The 24,922-nt window shown below is 33.9% G+C and overlaps 1 pseudogene; it reads right to left on the bottom strand.

Annotated features, from left to right (window-relative positions):
* Positions 1-24,888, bottom strand: LOC133182450 (dynactin subunit 3-like; annotated as a pseudogene).
* Positions 24,889-24,922: the final 34 nt, after the last annotated feature.

The following is a 24,922-nucleotide window of genomic DNA, read 5'->3' as shown; positions in this document are numbered from 1 at the left end:
CTCAATTTTATTACAACATCAAGCAACAATAAAAAACTTAGAGAAAAGAAATACAGACCTAATAATAACTTTATAATAATCTTATATTGTACAGATAGTTTTATTAAATATTGCACTAACACCATTTTTCTATGATATTAGTCTTTGGTCTTTGTTTTCTTGGCCTCTATATTAGTCAGTATTTCATCTCATTGGACAAACTGCCTGGATACCAAGGTAATCTACTTGTTGTCAAGGAAACAAAAAACAAATCAAAAAGGACCGATAATATATTTTTTATCATTGAAAACTGTAAATAACACCGCACTACACTTGCACAAGCTTAAATCCAACAGTATAGTGTCCAACTTCATGATGTAATGCGTGTCTAGTCAATTTGTACACAAACTGATTCGTACACAAGGAGTCAATTTGTATACAAAACACCCAGAAGTCAATTTTTACACACGGTTTTCCTGTACACAAAGTGAGGAGTCAATTTGCTTTTTCTTACAAAATTCCATACAAAATGAGAAGTCTATTTTCTATTTTGGCTGGATTAACTCATAAAGATGTATATTGTAAGCTATCCAAGGGGTGGCTAGTATTTCTGACTCCTCAGCATGTATACAGGTCATTGCTCCATCATCTAAATAAATCATCTATTTACCATGATGCACCAATTTAATTTGTTCTCATGTAAAATAGACCAGGCGCCTCTCTCTGTAGATACTTGGTGGAATAATACTTAAGATGATGATCAGTCATACTTATCATTTATTGTATGTACAGCATCTCATTATCATAACAATATAGGCAATACACAAATAACAACATAAGAAAACATGGCTGATTCTTCAGAAACACAAGTTTAGGTCGTCCAGTGTGGTAGGAGATTTCTAACTAGGCTAATTACGTGTAATTTACATTATAAGTATCTCACCGTCTTTGTTTTCTTCATCTTTTTAAATCTTGCCGCCGTACAACTAGCTGAAATCTGTCGTAACGTAGTACGTTCTTGCTTATATAACCTCCCATCCCCTGTCACATGACTCAAATTATCCAATGAAAATATGCCGTACGAACTATCAACCAATCAACAGCTTGTACGGGAAGCTGAGTTCCCACACAAGTTCCCACACAGAACTACTTTTGCCACACAAGCTGCCGTACAATATCGTAACAAATATAACAACGTAAAATTAACAACTGGAAATAGAATACATAAAATAAACTTGACTAGACGAATAAATTTATACCTTCAATGTTTATAAAACATTCCTAGGCTGTACAATAGGTACTAAACAAAGTAGCGTATGTATATCGTAACTACCAACGATAGCGTAAACAAATGTAGTTCCGATTAAGCTGACTGATAATAAAGTTAATGCTGACAATAAAGAACTACTTATAGCCTCAAAATACACAACAACTCAAATTAAAATGTAGAATCTGATCCAATATTCATAACTTGAATAATAGATTACTATAGTTAATATGTCACTAAACCGGAAGTGACGATCCGAGTAAAATATGATGGCTACCAAAACATGAAATGTAAAATCCACCCTCTTATCCCTGATATTATAAATCCTACGACTTTACGTGAAGCAATAATAGGTCAAATATGATGATAATAGCTATTACTACAATCGTATCAAGATAAGCTGACATATTATTTTCAATAAAATCGTAAACGAACAACTTTTCTGGCAGGCACATGATAAACATAGATTTAACAAGTATGAAAACTGGACGACCGCATAATATTACGTATAAAATAAAGTGATATATTACAATATATTACAATATTAAAGATTTGGAATAATATTGTACACGTCTTTAAAATGGAATCCTGTTTAGTAGAAACTGATAATCAGTTACAAAATTTTATCTTATGTATTATGATGTAATCTGATAGAAATATCCAGAGTTACTGAAATTCATGATTTATGTAATAATTTATAAATTTATCTATAGCCACATTTTTTGTTAATGTATATTCTATTTTTCTTTGAAACTGTCAAAAGTAGATATTAAAAAAAATCATAATGCAAAACATAACGTATTTTTTCATTACTTTGTCTCCGCAAAAAATAGTCGCTAGGGTCCCTGTGAGGATATACTGTTGTTTATTCATAACCCAGAACGGCAGCATAAGACTGTGGCTCAGACGGACCAAAATGCCTCCTGTTCTTTGATCTAAGAATACTGTACATTCCTTATTGAACTTGAGTACCTAATATCACAAAATGACTCACAAATGTCAAATTACGAGAACAAGAATTTGTGAATGGACTGTTGATTTTTAACATTGTATTTCAGCAATATAAAAATTAAAGCAACTATCTTTACTTTGCGAGTGGTGCTTTATGTGAAAGTGCACACGATAATATATTCAGGATTCTACAGTAAGAATTAAATCTAAAATTTATCTGAAGGATACAATATTGTTATATGTTGCCAGCACTTTTCTTGCTTCTTCAGTAAGCTCTGAAGTTTGGTCCTGAAATCAAATTACAAACAAATCAGTCCAATGATACATCTTTGTACCGGTAAATTTTCAATCGTTTCCCATAATTCATCTCTTAAAAATCGTGTGCGTTCATTGTCAAATATCTCTGAGTTACACTTTTAAAAATTTTATGCATTCATTGTCAAATATATCTGAGTTACACTTTTAACAAGAGGCCCATGGGCCACATCGCTCACCTGAGCACATTGGCTAGGCAAAAGCACAAATCAGTTCAGTATTGAAAAGATTACCCGGGGGGTTGGGGGGGGGGTTGGTTACTTGAGAAGATTTTTAAAAAATTTCCCCATATATTCCTTTGTAAAAATTTGATCCCCCATTGTGGTTCCTCCCTATCCCAGGGGTCATCATTTGAACTTGAATCTACTCTACCTGAGGATGCTTCCATATCAATATGACTCAACATAGCTTTCCTGTTCTTGAAAAGAAATATTTTTTCTATATGTTCTTATGTAAAACTTTCGATCCCCCAATGGGCCCCACCCAACCCCTGGGGGTCATCATTTGAACAAAATTTTATCTACACTACCTGAGGATGCTTCCATATCAAAATGACTAATCATGGTTTGCAGTTCTTCAGAAGAAGATATTTTCCTATATATTTCTATTTAAGACTTTGTGGCCCCATCCTACCCACGGGGGTCATGATTTGAACAAAATAGAATCTACACTACCTGAGGATGCTTCCACATAAATATGATCAATCAGGGCTTTGCTGTTCCTGAGAAGAAGATTTTTAAAATTTTTCCTATACATTTCTATGTAAAACTTTGATCCTCCATTGTGGCCTCATCCTACCCCCGGGGGCACATGATCTGAATAAATTTGAATCTACCCTACCTGAGTATGCTTTCATATAAATATGAACAATCTGGGCTTTGCTGCTCCTGAGAAGAAGATTTTTCCTATATATTTCTATGTAAAACTTTGATTCTCCATTGTGGCCCCGCCCTACCCCCGGGGGTCATGGTTTGAACAAACTTGAATCTACACTACCTGAGGATGCTTCCATATAAATATGACTCATCATGGCTTTGCTGTGCTTGAGAAGAAGATTTTTAAAGATTTTTCCTATATATTTCTATGTAAAACTTTGATCCTCCATTATGGCCCCATCCTACCCACGGGGGTCATGATTTTAACAAACTTGAATCTACACTACCTGAGGATGCTTCCATATAAATATGACTCATCATGACTTTGCTGTTCTTGAGAAAGAGATTTTTAAAGATTTTTCTTATATATTTCTATGTAAAATTTTGATCCTCCATTGTGGCCCCGCTCTACCCCCGGGGGTCATTATTTGAACAAACTTGAATCTACACTACCTGAGGATGCTTCCATATAAATATGAGTCATCATGACTTTGTTGTTCCTGAGAAGAAGATTTTTAAAGATTTTTCTTATATATTTCTATGTAAAACTTTGATCCTCCATTGTGGCCACGCCCTACCCCCAGGGGTCATGGTTTGAACAAAATAGAATCTTCACTACCTGAGGATGCTTTCATATAAATATGACTCATCGTGGCTTTGCTGTTCTTGAGTAGAAGATTATTAAAGATTTTTCCTATACATTTCTATGTAAAACTTTGATCCTCCATTGTGGCCCCGCCCTACCCCGGGGGTCATGGTTTGAACAAACTTGAATCTACGCTACCCGAGGATGCTTCCATATAAATATGACTCATCATGACTTTGCTGTTCTTGAGAAGAAGATTTTTAAAGGTTTTTCCTATATATTTCTATGTAAAACTTTGATCCTCCATTATGGCCCCATCCTACCCACGGGGGTCATGATTTTAACAAACTTGAATCTACACTACCTGAGGATGCTTCCATATAAATATGACTCATCATGACTTTGCTGTTCTTGAGAAGAAGATTTTTAAAGGTTTTTCTTATATATTTCTATGTAAAACTTTGATCCTCCATTGTGGCCCCGTCCTACCCCCGGGGATCATGATTTGAACAAACTTGAATGTACACTACCTGAAGATGCTTCCACATGAGTTTCATCTTTCCTGCCCTTATGGTTCTTGAGAGGAAGATTTTTAAATGATGCATTTATTTTTTCACTAATTCTTAATTATCTCCCCTTGAAAGAGGGCGTGGCCCTTCATTTGAACAAACTTGAATCCCCTTCACCCAAGGATACCTTGTGGCAAGTTTGGTTGAAATTGGCCCAGTGGTTCTGGAGAAGAAGAAGAAAATGTGAAAAGTTTACAACAACGACGACGCCAACGACAACGACGACGACAGACAACGGACAAATTTTGATCAGAAAAGCTCACTTGAGCCTTTGGCTCAGGTGAGTTAAAAATTGTATTCATTGTGTTCATTGTCAAATATCTCTGAGTTACACTTTTAAAAATCGTATGCGTTCATTGTCAAATATCTCTGAGTTACACTTTTAAAAATCGTATGCGTTCATTGTCATATATCTCTGAGTTACACACAGGTGGGTACTTTGAAATCCTACCTGCTGTTTTATCTGAATATGACTCAGAGCCTCAAACTTTTCTGTAAACTTTGGAGTAGCTGTAAAATAAATCATTTACATGTAATGTACTCTGTAGATTTTGAATACTTTGATAAATTGTGCTGATGGTGTGTATAATATGATCATGATTTAAGGCCATATTTAACAGTCAAGGTTACTGGAACTATCAAGTTACATGTATATTCACTTGACTAACTTCTTGAATCCATAAATGAAAATAACTTGATACTTTGCTAAATTCATTCTTTCTTTGGCAATATATTGTTGTCTCAATTTAAGGTTCACATTTCAAATTAAAAATTTCAATCATTGTTGCTGTTGAGCTCAAACTTTTGTCCTTTATTTTTTGAAATCTAAAAGAGACTAAATTCTTTGCAAAATCATTATATATACATGTATATGTATTTAGTTAATGCTTTTAAAATTTTGTATTTTACAGTTTTATACAGGATTGTATGGAAAATAAAAATACAAGGAAAAATAAGCAGGAGTAATCTCTGTAAACTTTCTAATCATGTGTTCACTGTAAACTTTCTAATCTAACTCTACATTTAAGGTGTTCACTGTCCAATGTTGACTTTAATTCTTCCATCATTTCCAAATGTTTGGTTTGGCCCCTCAAAAATTCTTCCTCTGTCAAATCAAAGAAAATCTTTTTTATTAAACATCAAACAACATTAATAGTCAACAACTAATAATATATATATATATATATTATTGAATCAAAAAAAGGAGGTCCATGAGCCTTTACAGTCACTTAAGTGTCACTCACTTTGCAAGTTTTCTTCTCAGTTAAGATTTTTTTTTATAAACTTATCAACTCCTTTGTAAAACTTGAGAGCCCCTTGGTCCAAATTGCAATGAATTACAAATCTGAACTGAAAGTAAGGGAAGATATTTCCGAAAGTATATTTTTATGGATAAAATTAATTAGAACATAAGGAATTGACAGCACCCCTCCCCCTTCCCTCTGTTGTCTGACTTGTCTTTGCATTATAATTTGACAGTTTCTTGTCCTGTAATCTTGAGAAAAGAAAAAGATTTTAAAATGTACTTCCATCTTTCTTTTTAAAAAGATTAACTAATTTTGTGACACTATCCCTCTCCTAAGGACCATGATTTAACAATTTTAACTTATTTTAAGCATGCTTCCATTTTGGACGATAGTCCTTGATGGGGAAATATTTTTGTAATACATTTCAGAGTACCGGTAAAAAAATTTTAAATTCTCTTTGTGATCTCATTTTGCCCCAAAGTCAATGATTAGAACAAACTTGAATCTACAGTACATCCAGATACAAGAAAATATTTACAAACATACAAACAAATATTATTTGTAGTTTGAAAATCTTGAGAAGATGAATTGAAAATTTTCTTCCCCCAATTTTTGTTTTCTTTGTAAGTCTCAAGTCCTTTTGTAGCCTCACCCCCTTCTCTAGGAGGACACAGTTTAACCAGTTTGATTCTATACCATATCTCCTTCCCCAGGGGCCTCAGTTTAACCAGTTTGATTCTATACCACATTCCCTGCCCCTGGGGCCACAGTTGAACTAAACTGATTCTATGCCAAATCCCTAGCCCCAGGGGTCACAGTTTAACAAGTTTGGTTCTATACTACCATCACCTGCCCCACAGGCCACAGTTACTGCAGACACCCCCGACCCCCACTCTAGATCCACGCATGGGGGAAATCCTACTGTAGAGCCAGTTTTCTGGGAAGAAAAGTTTTAGAGGGAAAAGCCTACTTTACAAGACCATTACTTTGTAATAAGAAGGGGACTAGCCCTACATTATGATTTGAATAACTTATTAGTAAATCTCCATTACTAAACAATCATAACATGTGAAAGTTATAAATGAGTGACTCAGGGGACTGGAAAAAATAGAAGTAGAACAAATTTCCTACTTGAAATCTACAACTTAACAATACAGTATATACAATGTTCATATTGAGAGTAACACATGTATGAGCCATTCCCTGCTATAGATTTATGATATACAGTATGTAGTTATTAGGAGTAACACATGTATGTGTCATTACCTGCTGTATATAGATTTATGATATACAGTAAGTAGTTATTGGGAGTAACACATAAATGTGCCATTCCCTGCTATAGATTTATGATATACAGTATGTAGTTATTGGGAGTAACACATTTATGTGCCATTCCCTGATATAGATTTATAATATACAGTATGTAGTTATTGGGAGTAACACATGTATATGCAATTACCTTATGATATACAGTATGAAGTTATTAAGAGTAACACATGTGTCATTACTTGCTATAGATTTATGATATACAGTATGTAGTTATTGGGAGTAATTGGAACATTGATTACCTGCTATGATAACTTCTTCCTTAGCTTCATCACTCATTGTCATTTCATCAGTATAGGCTGGGTCTAAATACTTCTGTACTTCCTTGGCTGGAAACATGAAAATGAAAATATTGTACAAATGTAGCCCTTTCATGAGGTCAATCCATAGATATATTGACTTGACATCTATATATGGAAAGATCTCATGAAAGGGCTACATTTATTATATCATTTTTACAAAAGGTCACATTCTTACAATTTTTTTAAAATGAAGATTGTCTGGATGTAATAAAAAGTATATTATTAGAAAGTACCAGTAAACCCTATTACCGGGTATTTGCTGATTAACCACATTATCTGGAAGATTTATTTGCTTTGAATAAAATATGCCAGCAAATCAGGTCATTAATTACCCTCATCTTACCAAAGCATCCCTTGTCCATCACTTGAAAGTACAGGTCTACCCGAGTTTTTTATGTTTATATTTAGAAAGACCCGGTCAATCCTCATTTCTTTACTTTGACACATGATATCAAAATCTATCAATGATTGTATGAAAATAATATGTCCTTCTACCTGATAAGTTCACGATAAGTTTTGAAGCCACAGGGAAGGAAAATTATATTGTAAACACCATTGAACTGAATCATCATTCAGGTCATAATTAAATAAAGCCTAGATTATTATGTTGAAATTTGAGCTTGTTATTTATTCTTCTTATGTTTCAGAGTAATTTACAGAACATCCTGTACTGTCATTTGATATGTAAATAAAGTACTCCTGTATGGAAAAGGTAATCAATATATGTACAGTACAAGAGGCCCAAGGGCCTTGAATCACTCTTCTGAAAAACTGTACAACCTATCACTTCTATTTGAAGCCTCTAAGTATCCTGTATATTTAAATAAAGCCTTGAAATTCCAAAGGTAGGTCATCATGACCTACATTTTAGATAAAACACTCTGAGAACCCAGGATAATTCTAAGCCAATTAGTACCTGAGAGTAGGTTATGGTGACCTACTTATCACTTGCTATTTCCTGAGGATCAAAGATGCATCAACTAAGTTTGATGATTCTAAGCCAATTAATACCTAAAATATTTTTAAAATCACAACCATAAAATTTCAAAACTAGGTCACAGTGACCTACTTTTCAGATGACATGCTTTGAGGACCCAAGATGCATCAACTGACAAAGTTTGATGATTCTAAGCCAATAAGTACCTGATATATTTAAATAAAGCCATAAATTTTCAAAAGTAGGTCATGGTGACCTACTTTTCAGTCGACTTACTCCAAAGACCTTAGATGCATCAAATGACAAAGTTTGATGATTCTAAGCCAATTAGGACCCAAAATATTTAATTATAGTCATATAAATTGAAAAGTAGGTCAAGGTGACCTACTTTTCAGTCGACCTACTCCGAGGACCCAAGAGGCATCAGGTGACATATTTTGATGATTCTAAGCCAATTAGTACCTGAAATATTTAAATAAAGTCATAAATTTTCAAAAGTAGGTCACGGTGACCTACTTTTCATTCGACCTACTCCAAAGACTCAAGATGCATCAACTGACAAAGTTTGATGATTCTAAGCCAAATAGTACCCGAAATATTTAATTAAAGCCATAAATTTTCAAAAATAGGTCACGGTGACCTACTTTTCAGTTGATATTTTTTGAGGACCCAAGATGCATCAACTTACTAAGTTTTATGATCATAGGTTTTAAAATGTCCAAATTATGCCTCTAAAACGCCTTGAAATCGAATGCCTGCCAAGTTCAAAAAGTAGGTCACAATGACCTACTTTTTAATAAATATGTTTTAATGGCCCCTAGATGCATCATCTTACAAGATTTAATGATTCTAAACCTCTCAGTATTCGAATTAATGACCTTAATTGTTTTGAAAAAGATTAGCCATAAAATTCAAAAAGTAGGTCAAGGTGACCTACTTTCTAGTTGACGTGCTCCGAGAACCCAAGATACATCAACTGACAAAGTTTGATGATCATAGGCCTTAAATTGTTCAAAACATGCCTCTTAATCATTTTGAGAAAGAATAGCCGCAAAATTTAAAAAGTAGGTCACCGTGACCTACTTTTGAGTCAACATGATATGAGGTCCTTAGATGCATCAACTGACAAGATTTGATGATCCTAGTCCTTATAGTAAGCAAAATATCAACATTTTAATAAAATGGAATTTTTGGTCAACTTTGAAATGACCTTGAGACCACGCCCTTTGCCCCAGGGTGATACCTTGAATAATTTTTAATCTTCAACATATCCTCATCCTTTTGTGTAAGTTTGGTGATAATCTGCCCAGTGGTTCTTGAGAAGAAGATTTTTTAGCAACCAGTACTTTTGTTTCTATTTTCCTAATTATCTCCCCTTGTTTAAGGGTCACAACACTAGTTTTAGTAAAAATGGGAGCCCTTGGGCCAAGGATACCCTGTGACAAATTTGACAATAATTGGCCAAGGGGTTCTTAAGTTATGGCCCATATTCTAAAAAGTTTACGCACACCGCACAAATGGCCATAGCATTAGCTCTTTGAGCCTTTGGCTCAGAAGAGCTAAAAACTTGTCTAATCTGGACACCACTGGTTCTAAAGATATTGGCCAGATTAGGCAAATTCCAGGGGCTCGTTTCTCAAAAAGGCCTACGACCGGGCGTAAGCTTAGTCCGGACTAAGTCAGTGACAAACCCAAAAATCAGACTAAGCAGCGTTTCACAAAAAGGCGCAGACTTAGTCGAGACTACAGTTAAGCTTAAATCTACGCCTGCTCATGAGTAGGCGTAAGTTCTAGTCTGTTCACAACTTGAACAAGAGGCCCAAGGACCTTAACGGTCACCTGAGTATAATACAACAATTTAGAAGTTAAATACACTGATGGATGAAGCTTTGTTGCCCTAAAGCAAGAGAAGTAGGAAGATCAGGATCAACAAAATAATTAGTCCAGTATTCAGTATCAACTCATAAATTAAGTTCTAAATTCTGTCCCCCACTTAACACTATCACCATGCAGACTATTAACAAACTATTAGTGCTTCAGTACTATTTTTAAACCCATATTAAGAGCTCTAGCATTAACCTCTCTTATGGTCTTTGAAGAACTTTTAATAAGATAAGTTATTTTTGTCTCATTTTTATTTATCTATTACTTACAGGTCAACCTGATTATTAAAACTAAAAAAATACTTTTTGAATTATATGATAAACATTCTTGCATAATTATCTTATTCTATTAACCTTTCAAATACATTATTTACAGTGATTAATTATCAAAGGTGAATGGAAAAGGGGAATAACTTCTCTCAGTAGAATACAAATTAATAGAGCCCTGCCCAGGACTAGAATGCTTAGACAAATGGTCCAGATGTTCAAAAATCTGGTAGAAATACGCTTATTTATATCATTTAAACTTTTACTCAGTTTTCTTCCAATATGCCCAGAAGTAGAGAAGAATTTCACAGGTACAATGCATTTTCACTACAGATTCAACAAAGCCTTACCCTAACACCAGAACCCAAGACCAAGGGTCAAGAAATTTACAAATTTGGAAGAGTTACCCTCATCATCATACATATGGACTTCAAAGAATTAACACTTTTCCACTATATTATCAAAAGCCCCCCCCCCCCCCCAGTTATGCCAGAACCCCTGACCCTAGGACCACAAGATTTAAAAATTCTGTTCAAAGCTCACATTTTCATCATAGCTAAGCAATTTATTTATCAGCTCAATGCTAAGGAGCAGACAGGATTAATTAATGATTAATTAATAGAATTAATGCTTTTTCACTATATAATCAATAGAGCCCCCCCCCCCCCCCCCCTTCCTCAAGAACCCCAAAATCTGAGGCCATATATTTGAAAATTTTGGAAGAGGCATCCTTGCCTATCATTATCATGCACTTAGTTTGTTTAAATAATCTCCAGTAGCAGAGAAGAAGATTTTCAAAGAATTAATGCATTTTCACTATATAATCAATAGAGCCCCATCCTAACACCAGAACCCCTGACCCTGGGGCCATGAAATTCACAATTTTTGAAAAGGCATCTTTATGCATCATAACCATGCACTTAGTTTGTTTAAATAATCTCCAGTAGCAGAGAAGACAATTTTCAAAGAATCAATGCATTTTCACTATATAATTAATAGAGCCCCGCCCTAACACAAGAACCCCTGACCCTGGGGCCATGAATTTCAAAATTTTTGAAAAGGCACCCTTATGCATCATAACCATGCACTTAGTTTGTTTAAATAATACCCTGGAGCAGAGAAGAAGATTTTCAAAGAATTAATGCATTTTCACTATATAATCAATAGAGCCCCGCCCTAACATCAGAACCCCTCACCCAGGGGCCATGGCTTTCATAATTCTGGAAGAAGCCCACCTCCTCATCATAACTATGTACTTAGTTTATCACCTTAATGCCCAGGAGCAGAGGAGAAGATTTTCAAAGAATTAATGCATTTTCACTATATAGTCGATAGAGCCTCGCCCTAACACCAGAACCCCTGACTCTGGGGCCATGAAATTCACAATTTTGGAAGAGATACTCCTGCTCATCATAACTATGTACTTAGTTACTTTATTTAATATCCATGAGCAGAGAAGAAGATTTTCAAAGAATTAATGCATTTTCACTATATAATCAATAGAGCCCCGCCCTAACACCAGAACCCCTGACCCTGGGGCCATGAAATTCAAAATTTTCGAAAAGGCACTTTTGCTCATCATAACTATGTACTTAGTTACTTTATTTAATACCCAGGAGCAGAGAAGAAGATTTTCAAAGAATTAATGCATTTTCACTATATAATCAATAGAGCCCCACCCTAACACTAGAACCCCTGACCCTGGGGCCATGAATTTCACAATTTTTGTAGAAGCACTCTTGCTCATCATAACTATGTACCTAGTTACTTAATTCAATATCGAGGAGCAGAGAAGAAGATTTTCAAAGATTTAATGCATTTTCACTACATAATCAATAGAGCCCCACCCTTACACCAGAACCCCTGACCCTGGAGCCATGAATTTCACAATTTTGGAAGAGGCACTCTTGCTCATCATAACTATGTACTTAGTTACTTTATTTAATACCCAGGAGCAGAGAAGAAGATTTTCAAAGAATTAATGCATTTTCATAATATAATCAATAGAGCCCTGCCTTTACACCAGAACCCCTGACCCTGGGGCCATGAATTTCACAATTTTTGAAGAGGCACTCTTGCTCATCATAACTATGTACTTAGTTACTTTATTTAATACCCAGGAGCACCGAAGAAGATTTTCAAAGAATTAATGCATTTTCACTATATAATCAATAGAGCCCCGCACTAACACCAGAACCCCTGACCCTGGGGCCATGAATTTCAAAATTTTAGAAGAGGCACTCTTGCTATTCATAACTATGTACTTAGTTACTTTATTTAATACCCAGGAGCAGAGAAGAAGATTTTCAAAGAAATAATGCACTTTCACTATATGATCTATATAGCCCCACCCTGGGGCCATGAATTTCACAATTTTGGTAGAGGGCTCACTGCTTATTACAATGATGCCAACAGTTTGACTGCTTGATGTCCTGGAGTAAAGAAGAAGATTTTTAAAGATTGCATTATTTTTGGTGGTTTTAGCCCCACCCCTCAGGCCCCAGGGGGGCAGGGACCATGAAATTCACAATTTTGTTCCCCTTCACCCATAGATGCTATATGCCAAATTTGGTTGAAATTGGTTAAGCGGTTTCAGAGAAGAAGCTAAAAATGTTCAAATGTTAACACACGACGCACGCCGACGGACGAGAACGGATAGCAATAGGTCACCTGAGTGACTCAGGTGACCTAAAAGGTGGCAAGTGTTTTGATCATGAAGAGATAAAGAATAATTATTTTGTACGTATACGATATAATACCTAATATACCTATTCATGTACGTATATGATATGCGAAAAATATGTGAAATTTTCGATATTATGTAGGTAAATAGAAATAAGTAAAAATCCAGTGAGGATGCAGACTTTTTTCCGTAAAAAAGGTTTGATGAGCTGGAAATTTGTAAGTAAGAATTTTGAATTGTGAAACTGGGTAAGATATTAAGAAGTGCCCAAGTTTTAACAAAAAAGCAGGCACGCGTAGTTTAGGGGTGGGGACTGCAACCCTTCCGGTTTTTCAGCAATGGTGTTTTCTGTTAAAATTAAGTTGTAATTTAGGCTGACCTACACTTTCAGTATTTGTTTTCTCATACTGTCAAAGTTTGCTGAATATTTTGGCTAATCAATTACCTACCCCCTTCCTTATCTCCCCCACACACTAATAATTTTTGAAATGGATGTTTTTGAAAAAAAAAAATCCTCAAACCATATACATTCAATATATTTTCGATAATAAGAAATATTCGGTAATTATGCCATCAATTAAGTTAATGCACCTTTTACTTTAATTTCCCCATTAAATAAATATAAAATTTATAGAACAGAAAAATATGAATTTGTAAAATGTTCCAGTAATTAATTATCTTGTCCGTAATGCTGTTTTTCCCTACTTCAGAATATGAACTGTCATGACGTTTAAGATGTACAGATGGGTATAATTTTTTTTTAAAATAGGTACTTGTTTTTAATTAATGTACAATCAATTGTACTTTTCTCAGAGGAATTTTTTTGAGAGTGTCTTTTAATCGATTTATGAACAGATAAACACTTTATATTACATGCATTTGAAAAGAAAGTGGTCAATAGCGTGTTAAAAATGTTTTTATATTGTAAATGAGAAACAGTGTTTCAAATTTGCTGTCATTTACTGCATTTGATAAATCCTCTTTTCCCATAAATCGCATATATACTCATAAAACATATCAAGAAGAAGAAATTTTGCTTATCTAAAATATTTATAAATATAAAAATCATGACTTGTTAATATCTTTAAATCTAGATAAAATCTTCAGCCAGAATAATCAATTCAAACTGAATTAGATTTCTTGGCATTCAAGCTGCAACATGTACTAAATACATGTATTACACTTTGGACATACATGTACAGTATAACATTGATATCGATATGATAATTTACACAGTCCATGTAAAAATACGCATATACAACATTGCCATTAACAAACGCATTCTCAATAAAGATTTGCAAAAGCTTAATTAGTTTTTAATCAATTTCTTGTAATCCATATTACAGGCAAGCAATCTAATATTTTTATAAATTTCTGAAATATTTTCATTTAATATATTTCCAGTCGGGATCAGATTTATTTAGATCGGGAAAGGTACAAAGGATGACTGCACTTAACACCTGTTTTTGGGTCTTTTTCGGTTGCTTCTGTTGCTTTTATATCTAAACCTTATCTCACTTTTGTATGTTTATGAAAGAATATTGTCAATTTGGAACCACATTTATATCTTAAAATGATTTTAGACTGTAATACAATAAAATGATTCAATGTTTTTTGTCCTTACTGCTTTCCAAATATAGTGAATTTACACTTACCTGCCCTTGATTGAACATTAGATATGCATGAGAGGTGGAACTAACATTGTAAGAATGGGTCTAAAATTAGACTTGATAAATAACAATGACATGTTTGGAAAAGCTAACGTGATCACTCTTTCCAATCTCCCTCTTTATTCTGTATGGCACAAATACACTTCTGACAAAGGTTTCAAAACGAAATTAACAATATGAGCACGTCAATGTGATTAAAGCAGATTTCATATCAATGCCAGATGACTTAACGTGTTCGAACACAATGTCCTAGTTAGCACAAAACATGCTACCTTACAAGTCACGTGACGGAATTAAGTATTCACAAAGTTACCTGAGGTAGAAATCACGTGGTGAATTATAATATTCAACATGTCACAGTCCTTGGTTACAACACGGAGAGCTAATGTAAGAAGAAGCAGTTTTTTCTCTTTTTAACCATGAGCGCATGTTTGTCTATTAATCTCCTTTTGACACAGTATTATTTATGCAAATATACAACTACTGTTGAACGTAGAACAATAGACAAACATGCGCTGACTATGTATAAAGTCAGTAAAAAAGTGGGCGTCCTCATTATCGAACGAAAATTCAAGAAATTATGATGACCCCTGCCTTTGAAAACAGATTCGAACTTCGTAAATACACACTTTTATTAAACGTAATTACATAAAGTTGTGGATTGGATGTTGACCATTCATGCAATGAAAAGAAAAATGCTTGTTTTGAAAGTTTATTTTGTCGCAAATTCCGCATGTCCTTAAGTGCAGTCATCCTTTCAACATCACCGTCTTTTTCTTTTAGGAGATTAATTCAATAATAAATAAACATTTTACAGGTGATTGAAAATTTGACTTATAAGTCTAAGTAGTTTGTTTCATGATCCTGGGGCCTGTTATGAAATTATAAATTCAATACAACTGATAAATTTTCAAAAATCTCTTATCCATGTTTTAATAATATATGATTTCATAATTGTTAAATTTTCCACAGATCCGTAGAACGCGGTGGGGCCAGGGGGCCCCGGCCCTCCACTTTTTCTGAGTGTAGTAGTTTGCTGTATTAAATTTTCCTTCAGATGCTGGTTGCCCCCTCCCCCTCCTCCCCACACACTGTAAGGTCGAGCACTGGCAAATTCCATAATTCTATGACTTGGACAGTTGATTACATGTAGCTTTTGACTTGGCAAATTCCATGAATTGGAGAGTTAATTAGATTTTTTGACTTGGACATTAATGAAGTTTTTTAGTCACATTAATTTGGGAGATCCCCCGCAACCCCCACCTTTTGGTCAGATTATTTGGGGAGGGGGTTCTCCCCTCACTTTTGAAACAGTTGCTACGAACCTGTTCCAGGCCTTTTCCACTATATTTATTTTAATGTAAACGTAAGTGAAAAGACAATATGGCTTATTTCAAAGGAAAATAACTTCAGTAAAATTCTTCATGCTTATTGAATTCCAATTTTTTGCAAGTACATGTGCTATGTACATCGTTTGGGTTTTAATGTACGGTTGTATATCGAAATATCACGATCGAGTACATGCACGTTTATGTTTTTCTATTGTAATTTGTACCTATATAGATTTTTTGAAATTTATCTGAGCATACAAAGATATTTATTTAATTTTAATGCTTTGACCTGAAAATATGGATAGGTTTGCATAATATATCTGTTTGAAAGATGTGGAAGAGCGAAAACATGCACGCGTGCTCATGCTTCTCGTGCCTTACTTCTGTATTTAGGTTTAAGTTTTATGTTACTTTGATCCGCCACATGTAATTGTAGTCTCTAAATCAAATTAACTAGAACTGTTCAAATGGGACAAATACCCCCGCTGGGTTTTTCAGAGAAGGTACCAAATCACTAATGTTTTCTAGATGTGAGAGGTGTTCACAACTTGCTTAAACATTTAGAGTGAAAATTTAATTACTCATTATATTTTTTTTAATGAATGAAACTAATGTGCAGCCTAATAAAACATCAATACTAATAATTACAGTGTTTTTAAATAGTTTGCAGCTATCTGTCATCTTTGTGAGACATGACACTCTGCAAATTGATTGTAGAAAAAAAAATATAATAATTAATTAAACCAAGTCAAATTGATCTTAATACCTTTACATCAATCTCATTTTAAAAATAGAAGGCTGGTTTCAATAACTATGTATTTTGACAGACATAAATTACAATTAAGAGGCTTAGACAACAGAGATCTTTATTTTTTTCTGCCCAATTCCCAGGAGATATAGATAAGACCTGCTTGATCAGAGATGCCCTAACAGCTTCCCACACTGAACTCATTAATTAATCTTTAACTGGATGCATGTCCACTCATTACTCCAAAGGGACAAATAGATTTACACTATCTGCTGTGTAATGTAAAAACTGTTTTTAATATTTTGTGATTTTTTTTTAGTTCTGATAAGTAGTTTTAAGCTGTAGTTCACATTTTTGTACAGATGTTCTAGATTCTATGTCTCAAACCTTAGACATAAACCCGAAATGACTAAGTCAATCAAAATGAAAAAAAAAACACCTGTAAAATGCAGAAAAATTATCAAATAATGTTGAAAATACCAGGTGCACATCTTCATATGGTAAATAATAAGTGTACAAATTTTCATACAAATCTATGCAATAGTCTCTGGGAACAGATCCAGACAAAACCACATAATAAAAATGAAAAAAACACCTGTAAAATGCAAAAAAAATTATCCAATCATGATGAAAATACCAGGTGCACACCTTCATATGGCAAATAATAAGTGTACAAATTTTCAGAGAAATCCTTGCAACAGTTTCCAAGAAATGGTCCGGATAAAATCTCGTCTACAAACAGACGGACAGACAGACAGACAGACAGACATGCTGATTCCAATATACCCCCCTAAACTTCGTTTGCGGGGGTATAAATACGATCTGCGCATGCTTAGTACTTAGCGGAGAGGTCTTAGTCTTAGGCCTAGTCTCACGCCGCTTTCTGAAACGCGATTAAGGCCCGTCTAAATTTTGGCGTAACTTACTTAGTCGGACTAACTTAGGCCCAAATCTACGACTTTTTGAGAAACGAGCCCATGATTAGGCAAAATTCCGGATTAGACAACATCTTAAACAATTGAATTTACTGAAAGGGACTTTAAGTTTCCATCATATTACACAAGATATCAGAATATACAACATCCGGATTAGTCAAGTTTCCAGGGGTTGAAATATACGGTAGCCCGACGCCGGGGGCTAGTCATCTTAAGACCTGGGCTAGATAATTTAAATGTAATGATAGTCCCTCGAACTAGCAGAACAAAAAAATTTCTCGATTGTCAGTTTACCATAGCTTTTTTATGTAGGCAGCTAAGGCTAGTTTCTTTTGACTGAGAACTAAGTTTATTTGTTCCTGTCACTAAAGCGTTTGACACTTAAATTTGTTATGTTTTCATTTTGCATGAAAATTGTAGGGCTAGTTAGTTTGATATTGTTCCTGTCACTAAAGCGTTTGACACTTAAATTTGTTATGTTTTCATTTTGCATGAAAATTGTAGGGCTAGTTAGTTTGATATTTGGGCTAGTAAATTTTAACTGATCAGTTGCCCCTGGGCTAGTGGATTTTCCAGAAAAATTTCAACCCCTGGTTTCACTGTATTTCTTATCTAATAGACATAAGGTTCATCTATATTACATATAAGCAAATAAAACTGTACTATTATAATAAATAATCAAATTACAGTGTACTGATTTTCTTACATTTTCCGTAAATCTCAGATATCCTCTTCTTATTTTTGGTTGCAGTAAAAATCTTTTCTTGAATGTTGGCAAGTTTTTCTATGCACTGAAACCATTAAAAGCTATAAACAGTAAGTATGGACTAGACAGAAATCTATCAAATAATTACATATTTAGTCCAATGTGTATTGCTGTCATCATTGCTGAAATCCTTCGCTTTTGTGAGTTTTGTGAGAACATTTTTAATTTTACAGAAGAGCTGTGCTGTTTGGGGCCTTTCATTGTGAAGAATCTATAATACATATAAAATGTAAATTTATGATGGCATGACTTGACGCTGGCTATAGTTTTGATGTCTCTATGCCATCTAATATGTCTAACTTTAAATTTATTGAAATTAAACAACTGTAATCGGATGTTTTAGATAATATTTACAGCTTATTGATAATATCAAGATTTTTTTTTCATCTTTAATCTAAATCATAGATATGAATTTATCATGAAAACAGAGAAAGAGTCATGCTATTTCATAAAAGTCTGTATAGAAGTGTTGCACAAATGCAAAGATTCAAGTTGTGAAAATTATGCCATCTGACAGGAGGCATGGTTAGAGACTAAATTAAATAAAAGAACTTTATCAAATGCCTTGAAAAAGAAACATTTTCAAACATGAATGGTTTTTTTCCCTTTAAATCAGTACACTGCATCATCCTGAGTTGACAGCTTCTTGGATTATGTTTTCTAGAATTCCACCATCTGTTTATCATACTTCTACTTTGTATGCCCTTGAGTTGGCAAGTATCTATTTTAAGTGAATCAGTCACCATTTCTGTGTCTTTGTCTGTTTGTAATTTTAACTTCACTCAACATTAAGTCAAAACTTCTGATGCATGTCAAGTAAACAACATGGAAACTTCACATTTAGCACAAACATAATTTAGAGACAGAGGTTATATTGACTGGGTCAAGGTCATCTGTGTTAGAAATGTATATTAAATTCTTTTCTAGTCCATATCTTGGTAAAAGACAACTAGAAACATACTCTTGGCCACAACAGTAGTGTCATGACCATGTATGAACAGTCATTAGACGAAAGTCATTGTTAATGTGTCCCTATTTCAATTGGGCCTTGCTGGGGACATTCATTTTTCATAATTATCTTGTTTTGCAAAAATGAAAATAAATATAGTTACTAACTGATATTGTCAAGTGCAATAACTAATATGACTTTATTCTATTTAATGACTGTTTTTACAGATTCCTATCAAAGATTAGACATATAACAACAATCAGCCCTAAATCCAAATACATGTACAATTCAACTTTCATACAAGGAATTTCTGGGAGCAACTGTATAAGGGCCCATATTGCCTAGGTCTGCTAGCAATTCAGTGTTTTCTAGAGACAAAAAAAAAAAATAATGAAACACAAAACAAAACAAAACAAAAAAACTAATATTAGGGATTACCTTGACAGAAAAAAAAGAAAAGAAACCCATATTTGTTGAATAGTCTCCAAAGCAAAAGAAGTGAATTATTCTGATTTATTCATTATGGAAAATCCTTGTAACTAAAGTCCCTACAGACAAGTTTTATTGTACATATAAATGGGATTTCTAATATAGATAAAGTACCATTGCAATATTGGTCAAAAGTGAATAAATAAATAATATATAAAATCTTCAATACCCCACCCGGTTATGTGAAAAAGTGATACACTAAGTATATGAACTTTGCAAGTGCATATATGTACAATATATATTATCTCAAAAACACAGAAAATCAAACACATAACTGTGAGTATATATAGTAGTATAAATGTATCTAGCAGATAAACATCGTAACTACCTCATCTGCCCTCTTTTTGTCCTGCACAGATCAAAAGAAAAAAAGTACATATACAACAATATGTTCATCATGCACACACTACAGTAAAGGTACAATATAACATCAACACTCAACAGTGATACAAGTCACAAAACTTACTATAGGGGGAGATAATTCTAATCTAAGTGACATATATACTGTGAACAATTCAGAGAGTATGGCAGCTAGTAAATATGAAACAATGAGAAAATGTGTAGAATATTATTTTATTTATCAAGATATATTATGGTTTGAAGGTACATACAAGCTCAAAAAGGTTTACTATGATTATCATTAATATGGTGTTTATTTATAATCAGGGTTTGGAATTAGCTGCAAGTCCAAGGCAAGTAAAAAATGTGTCGGACTAATAAACTTCATAAAGCACTAGTCCAAATTTGACTATATTTGTTGAATTGGTTTTGATATATTTAGTAAGATTTGGTTAGATTATTCTAACTTGTCATCATGGTCATTCAATGGCACTACTGACATAAAAACAGGTTGCGCACAGCCCATCAAACGGTCATTTACTTCTGTTTGGTGGTCAGTCTCCCATATCAGAGATGAAATATACTGACCAAATGGTAGTCTTTTCTATTCGAATCCAATTTTTATTAAAAAAAAAAAAGCAAAGGTGCATTTGCATAGGCATCAGGGAATTTTAGTAAACATATTCCTTGCATAGTTCGATCAATTTTCCGGGTGAAATTTCTGCTTAACTTTGTAAAAAAGATACCTATAGTTGTTCGTAACAGCAGAACTTCTTGCTCAATCAATCAAAAAAAAAAAATGATTGTGTCTATAGTTGGATAAAAATTCTATTTTGTCCAGTGGTTTAACTCTTTTGAAGTTAACTTTCAATCGCTCTTTGGATCTTCGTCAATATTTATTTTCATAAAAGCCTGTTAAACACGAGCTCCTAATAATTTACTGGTATGGTGGGCACTTACTGCTATAAAATTTAATTTTGTACACTTGAATGTAATATTTGTTGTTATTTTTTTCTTTTAGGATAAGTTGCAAATTCCATGTGACCTTTTCTTAATATGCATATTAATGATGAATTTAATATATTTAATAAATGATTTTAAATAAAAGATTTACAAATTCAGTGACAGTTGCAATTCTTGTTTTTATTCAAAGTGCATCGTTTTAAAACAATAATTACAGGTAAACTTCGTTATCTCGACATCGACGGGACCATCGGAAAATGTCGAGATATCCGAGGTGTCGAGATATCAGAGTTGAGACTTGACGTCCAAGATTTCATTGCATAGCAAAACAGACAAGCTTATTATATGTACATGATTTTAATATAGACCGTAGCTCAACATATTTCAGAATTCCCTCTATTTTTATTAAAAATCTGAGAAGTTATTTTAAAAATCTTGTTTATAAAACGTGTTCTTTATCGATTTCTTTCTAAATTCACAAAGTTTCAGCACAAAGTTACAGCATTGACCTGCATTCGCGTGTAACTTGCCTTTTCGTCAGAACAGGATACGAAATGCGCTCTATAAACTTCGAACCGTATAAAGTCGACATCCGATATACGGTAAAAAAATTAAATGCGGATTATTTTTTTCTTATTTCATTCAGGAAGAATGTACATTTAAATTATTTTTTTTTAAAAGAGATTTGTGTATCTAAACTAACGTAGTGATGTTACAGATGCACGAATTACGACTGATTCGGTCAATCGTGTCGTTAATATTGGATTGTTTCCTGTTGAATACATTTTAACTACAAAATATCATTAAAACATTTTTTTTTAATTCCTTAGTTTGAATTTTTCAGTGTGTTTGTTATTCATTGTAATTTAGTTATCTTTTTCAAATTTAAACGTTATGTTACGTTTCGATATAAATAATTCTGTACATTTACGCAGAATCGTGTAGATTTAGCAATGATATTACCCAAGCTCTATTAACTTCTCAAAGACGCCGAAGGGGCTTGGGATTCACCTACAAACACAGTCTATAAAATTAATTAAAAGCAGCGTGCAGTCAAAACATGGGTGTGAAAGGTGTGAAACTTTGACGACGTCGAAATACCCGGAGTCGTCCGTGCGTGACGAGCGACCCTATCTGACAAACAGTTAGGTTCAGTAGAGCAGAAAATTGCCGATGTCGACATATGCCAGGTAAATTTTGCTCTTGGGACTGTGAATATACGTCGAGATAACCCGGGTTGTCGACATTACCGAGGTCGACATATCAGAGTTTTTGCAAATCATTTACATAGTAAATACTACCGGGACCGCGGAAGGATGTCGACATATCCCAGGTTGTCGACATATCCGATGTCGAGATACCGAAGTTTACCTGTATATCATAATCTCACTGTATATCTCACTGTATATCCTACTCTTATAAAAAGTATAATGCCATTGCGTACAAAATGAAAGGAAATAAAAGCAAAAACTTATTTTTCTTTTTATTTCCTAATTTAAAATTAACACTTATGTGCCTCTGTAGTTAAATCCGACTTTAAACCATGTTAAAGAAAGAACATCATTCATCGAATTTATTGGTTTGCATTATTTGATTGGTTGCCCAGAAGATTGAAATAGAAAGTAAGCAACACAATTTACAAGTGCAACGTCGTTGGGGAAGAAGGGGATTTTTCTTTTTAAGTAAAAATGGAGAAATATTGCACTGGTTAATGTACTAGAAAATCTTGTCAAATATTTGAACAACTCTTTGCAAAAAATTCCACGATGAATTACGGATTTTTTCATTAAGAACACCAATAAATACCTATATTATATTCCACATGGGTTAAAATTATGCGCCATTTCATGCCAATCCATGGAATTAACGACTTTTCTCTTCCAAATAGTCAGTAAATACCATCTCTAATATGGGAGATTGATGGGAGTTCAAAGACCCTTTTTTGGGCTGTGCCCAACCTGATAAATGTTTTGGTACTTCATTCAGGTCAAGCACAATACCCCGATAAAGGTATATAGCCTGATAAAACTATACATGTATAGCTTTATCAAGGTATTACAAATACCTTGATCAAGGTATTTTATGTAATGAAATTACCAAAAAAAATCTTAAAAAATTAAATTTAAAAGTCGAATTATGAGTTGTGGTCAGTGTGTTCACTCGAACCTGAAAAGTACTCAGGTATCAAAAAGACAGCATAAAAGAACGTCTCCTCACACGACATGCTTTTACACTGATTTCTTTGTGTTTGAGTAGTTTACATGCATGAGTGAATTTACTGACAACAACTCAGAACTCGACTATCAGTATTTATTTTTTTAGGATTTTTTTCTCTGTCTGTATCTGTATCTGTAAATTGTAGAATCCAGTTATGGCTTTTTACAACAGTAGAGAGAGCGCCGGATGTTATTGCAGGCGTCGATGTTCCTGTAGGGCAGTCTTAAATTCCTGTAGTTTTTGCACGCACGATTGAGTCCGGTAGGTGATTCCAGTGTATGCACGTGTCCACAAAAAAATGAGGGTTAATATTGTGGTGTTCTGCTGGTGGGTATGACTAAGCCTTTGCTGTTGTTACACACATGTTTCTGGACTATATTTGTTGTATGGTGGTCCCTGAAATGTCCTGGTTTAATTTGGTGTTTGGGTTTGGCCTTTGTTATGAATGAGTGAGGAGGCAATGATGGCACCAACCCCTCAACCACTTTGTACATGAGTGTAAGTCTCAGGCTTGTTCTTCTTTCCTTAAGGGTGTCAATGTCGAGGCTCTTTCTCATGATGTTATTGCTCCCGGGTTCCTGTTGCTGTATTCCTTTTTAAAAAATCTTATGGCTCTGTTTTGTATCTTTTCTAATTTTATCAATATCCCCTTTGAGGTATGGATTCCAGATAGTAGCTCCATATTCCATGATGGATCTAAAAAGGGATATACATGTATATGCGGTTTTTCTGCATTGCTCTGGGACATTTCGGAGATTCTGTCTTAAGAAGCCTAAGGTGGTGTTTGCTTTCTTACTGATATTATTTCTTTTTTGTATTTTTCATTACATAAAATACCTTGATCAAGGTATTTGTAAAACCTTAATAAAGCTATATACATTTGTAGCTTTATCAAGGTATATACCTTTACCAGGGTATTGTGCTGGACCTGTCATTATCATAATTATGATTATATAAAACTAATACCACCACATTATTCGTAATAATATCAGGTCCAACAAAATCTCTTGATTTAGCTATACAAAATTAAATAAGGCAAAGCTTAATTAAGATTTTTTAATTGGTTGCTTGCAATTTTATTTCAATATTATTTTATCTTAAAAAATGTCAAAATTATAAATAAATCAAATAATAATTGCATACAGTCAAATGCCACAATGCATCAAAGTTACTTTAAAGCTCCCCAAGTTGAGACGTACCTTGGGATAAAATGCATCTTTCTCTGAGCTTCCAAACACCTTATTTCAATTATATCTAATCTGTTCTCTAGTGCATCTAATTCATGGTCAGCCATGTTGAATTGAAAGGGCTAATATCTGTAAATAGTC

The sequence above is a fragment of the Saccostrea echinata genome, unplaced genomic scaffold (genome assembly GCF_033153115.1).
Source record: "Saccostrea echinata isolate AGI-Se365-2 ecotype Australia unplaced genomic scaffold, CSIRO_AGI_Sech_v1 ptg000009l, whole genome shotgun sequence".
In the NCBI taxonomy this organism is placed as follows: domain Eukaryota; kingdom Metazoa; phylum Mollusca; class Bivalvia; order Ostreida; family Ostreidae; genus Saccostrea; species Saccostrea echinata.
This window is presented reverse-complemented; position numbering and strand designations above follow the sequence as displayed.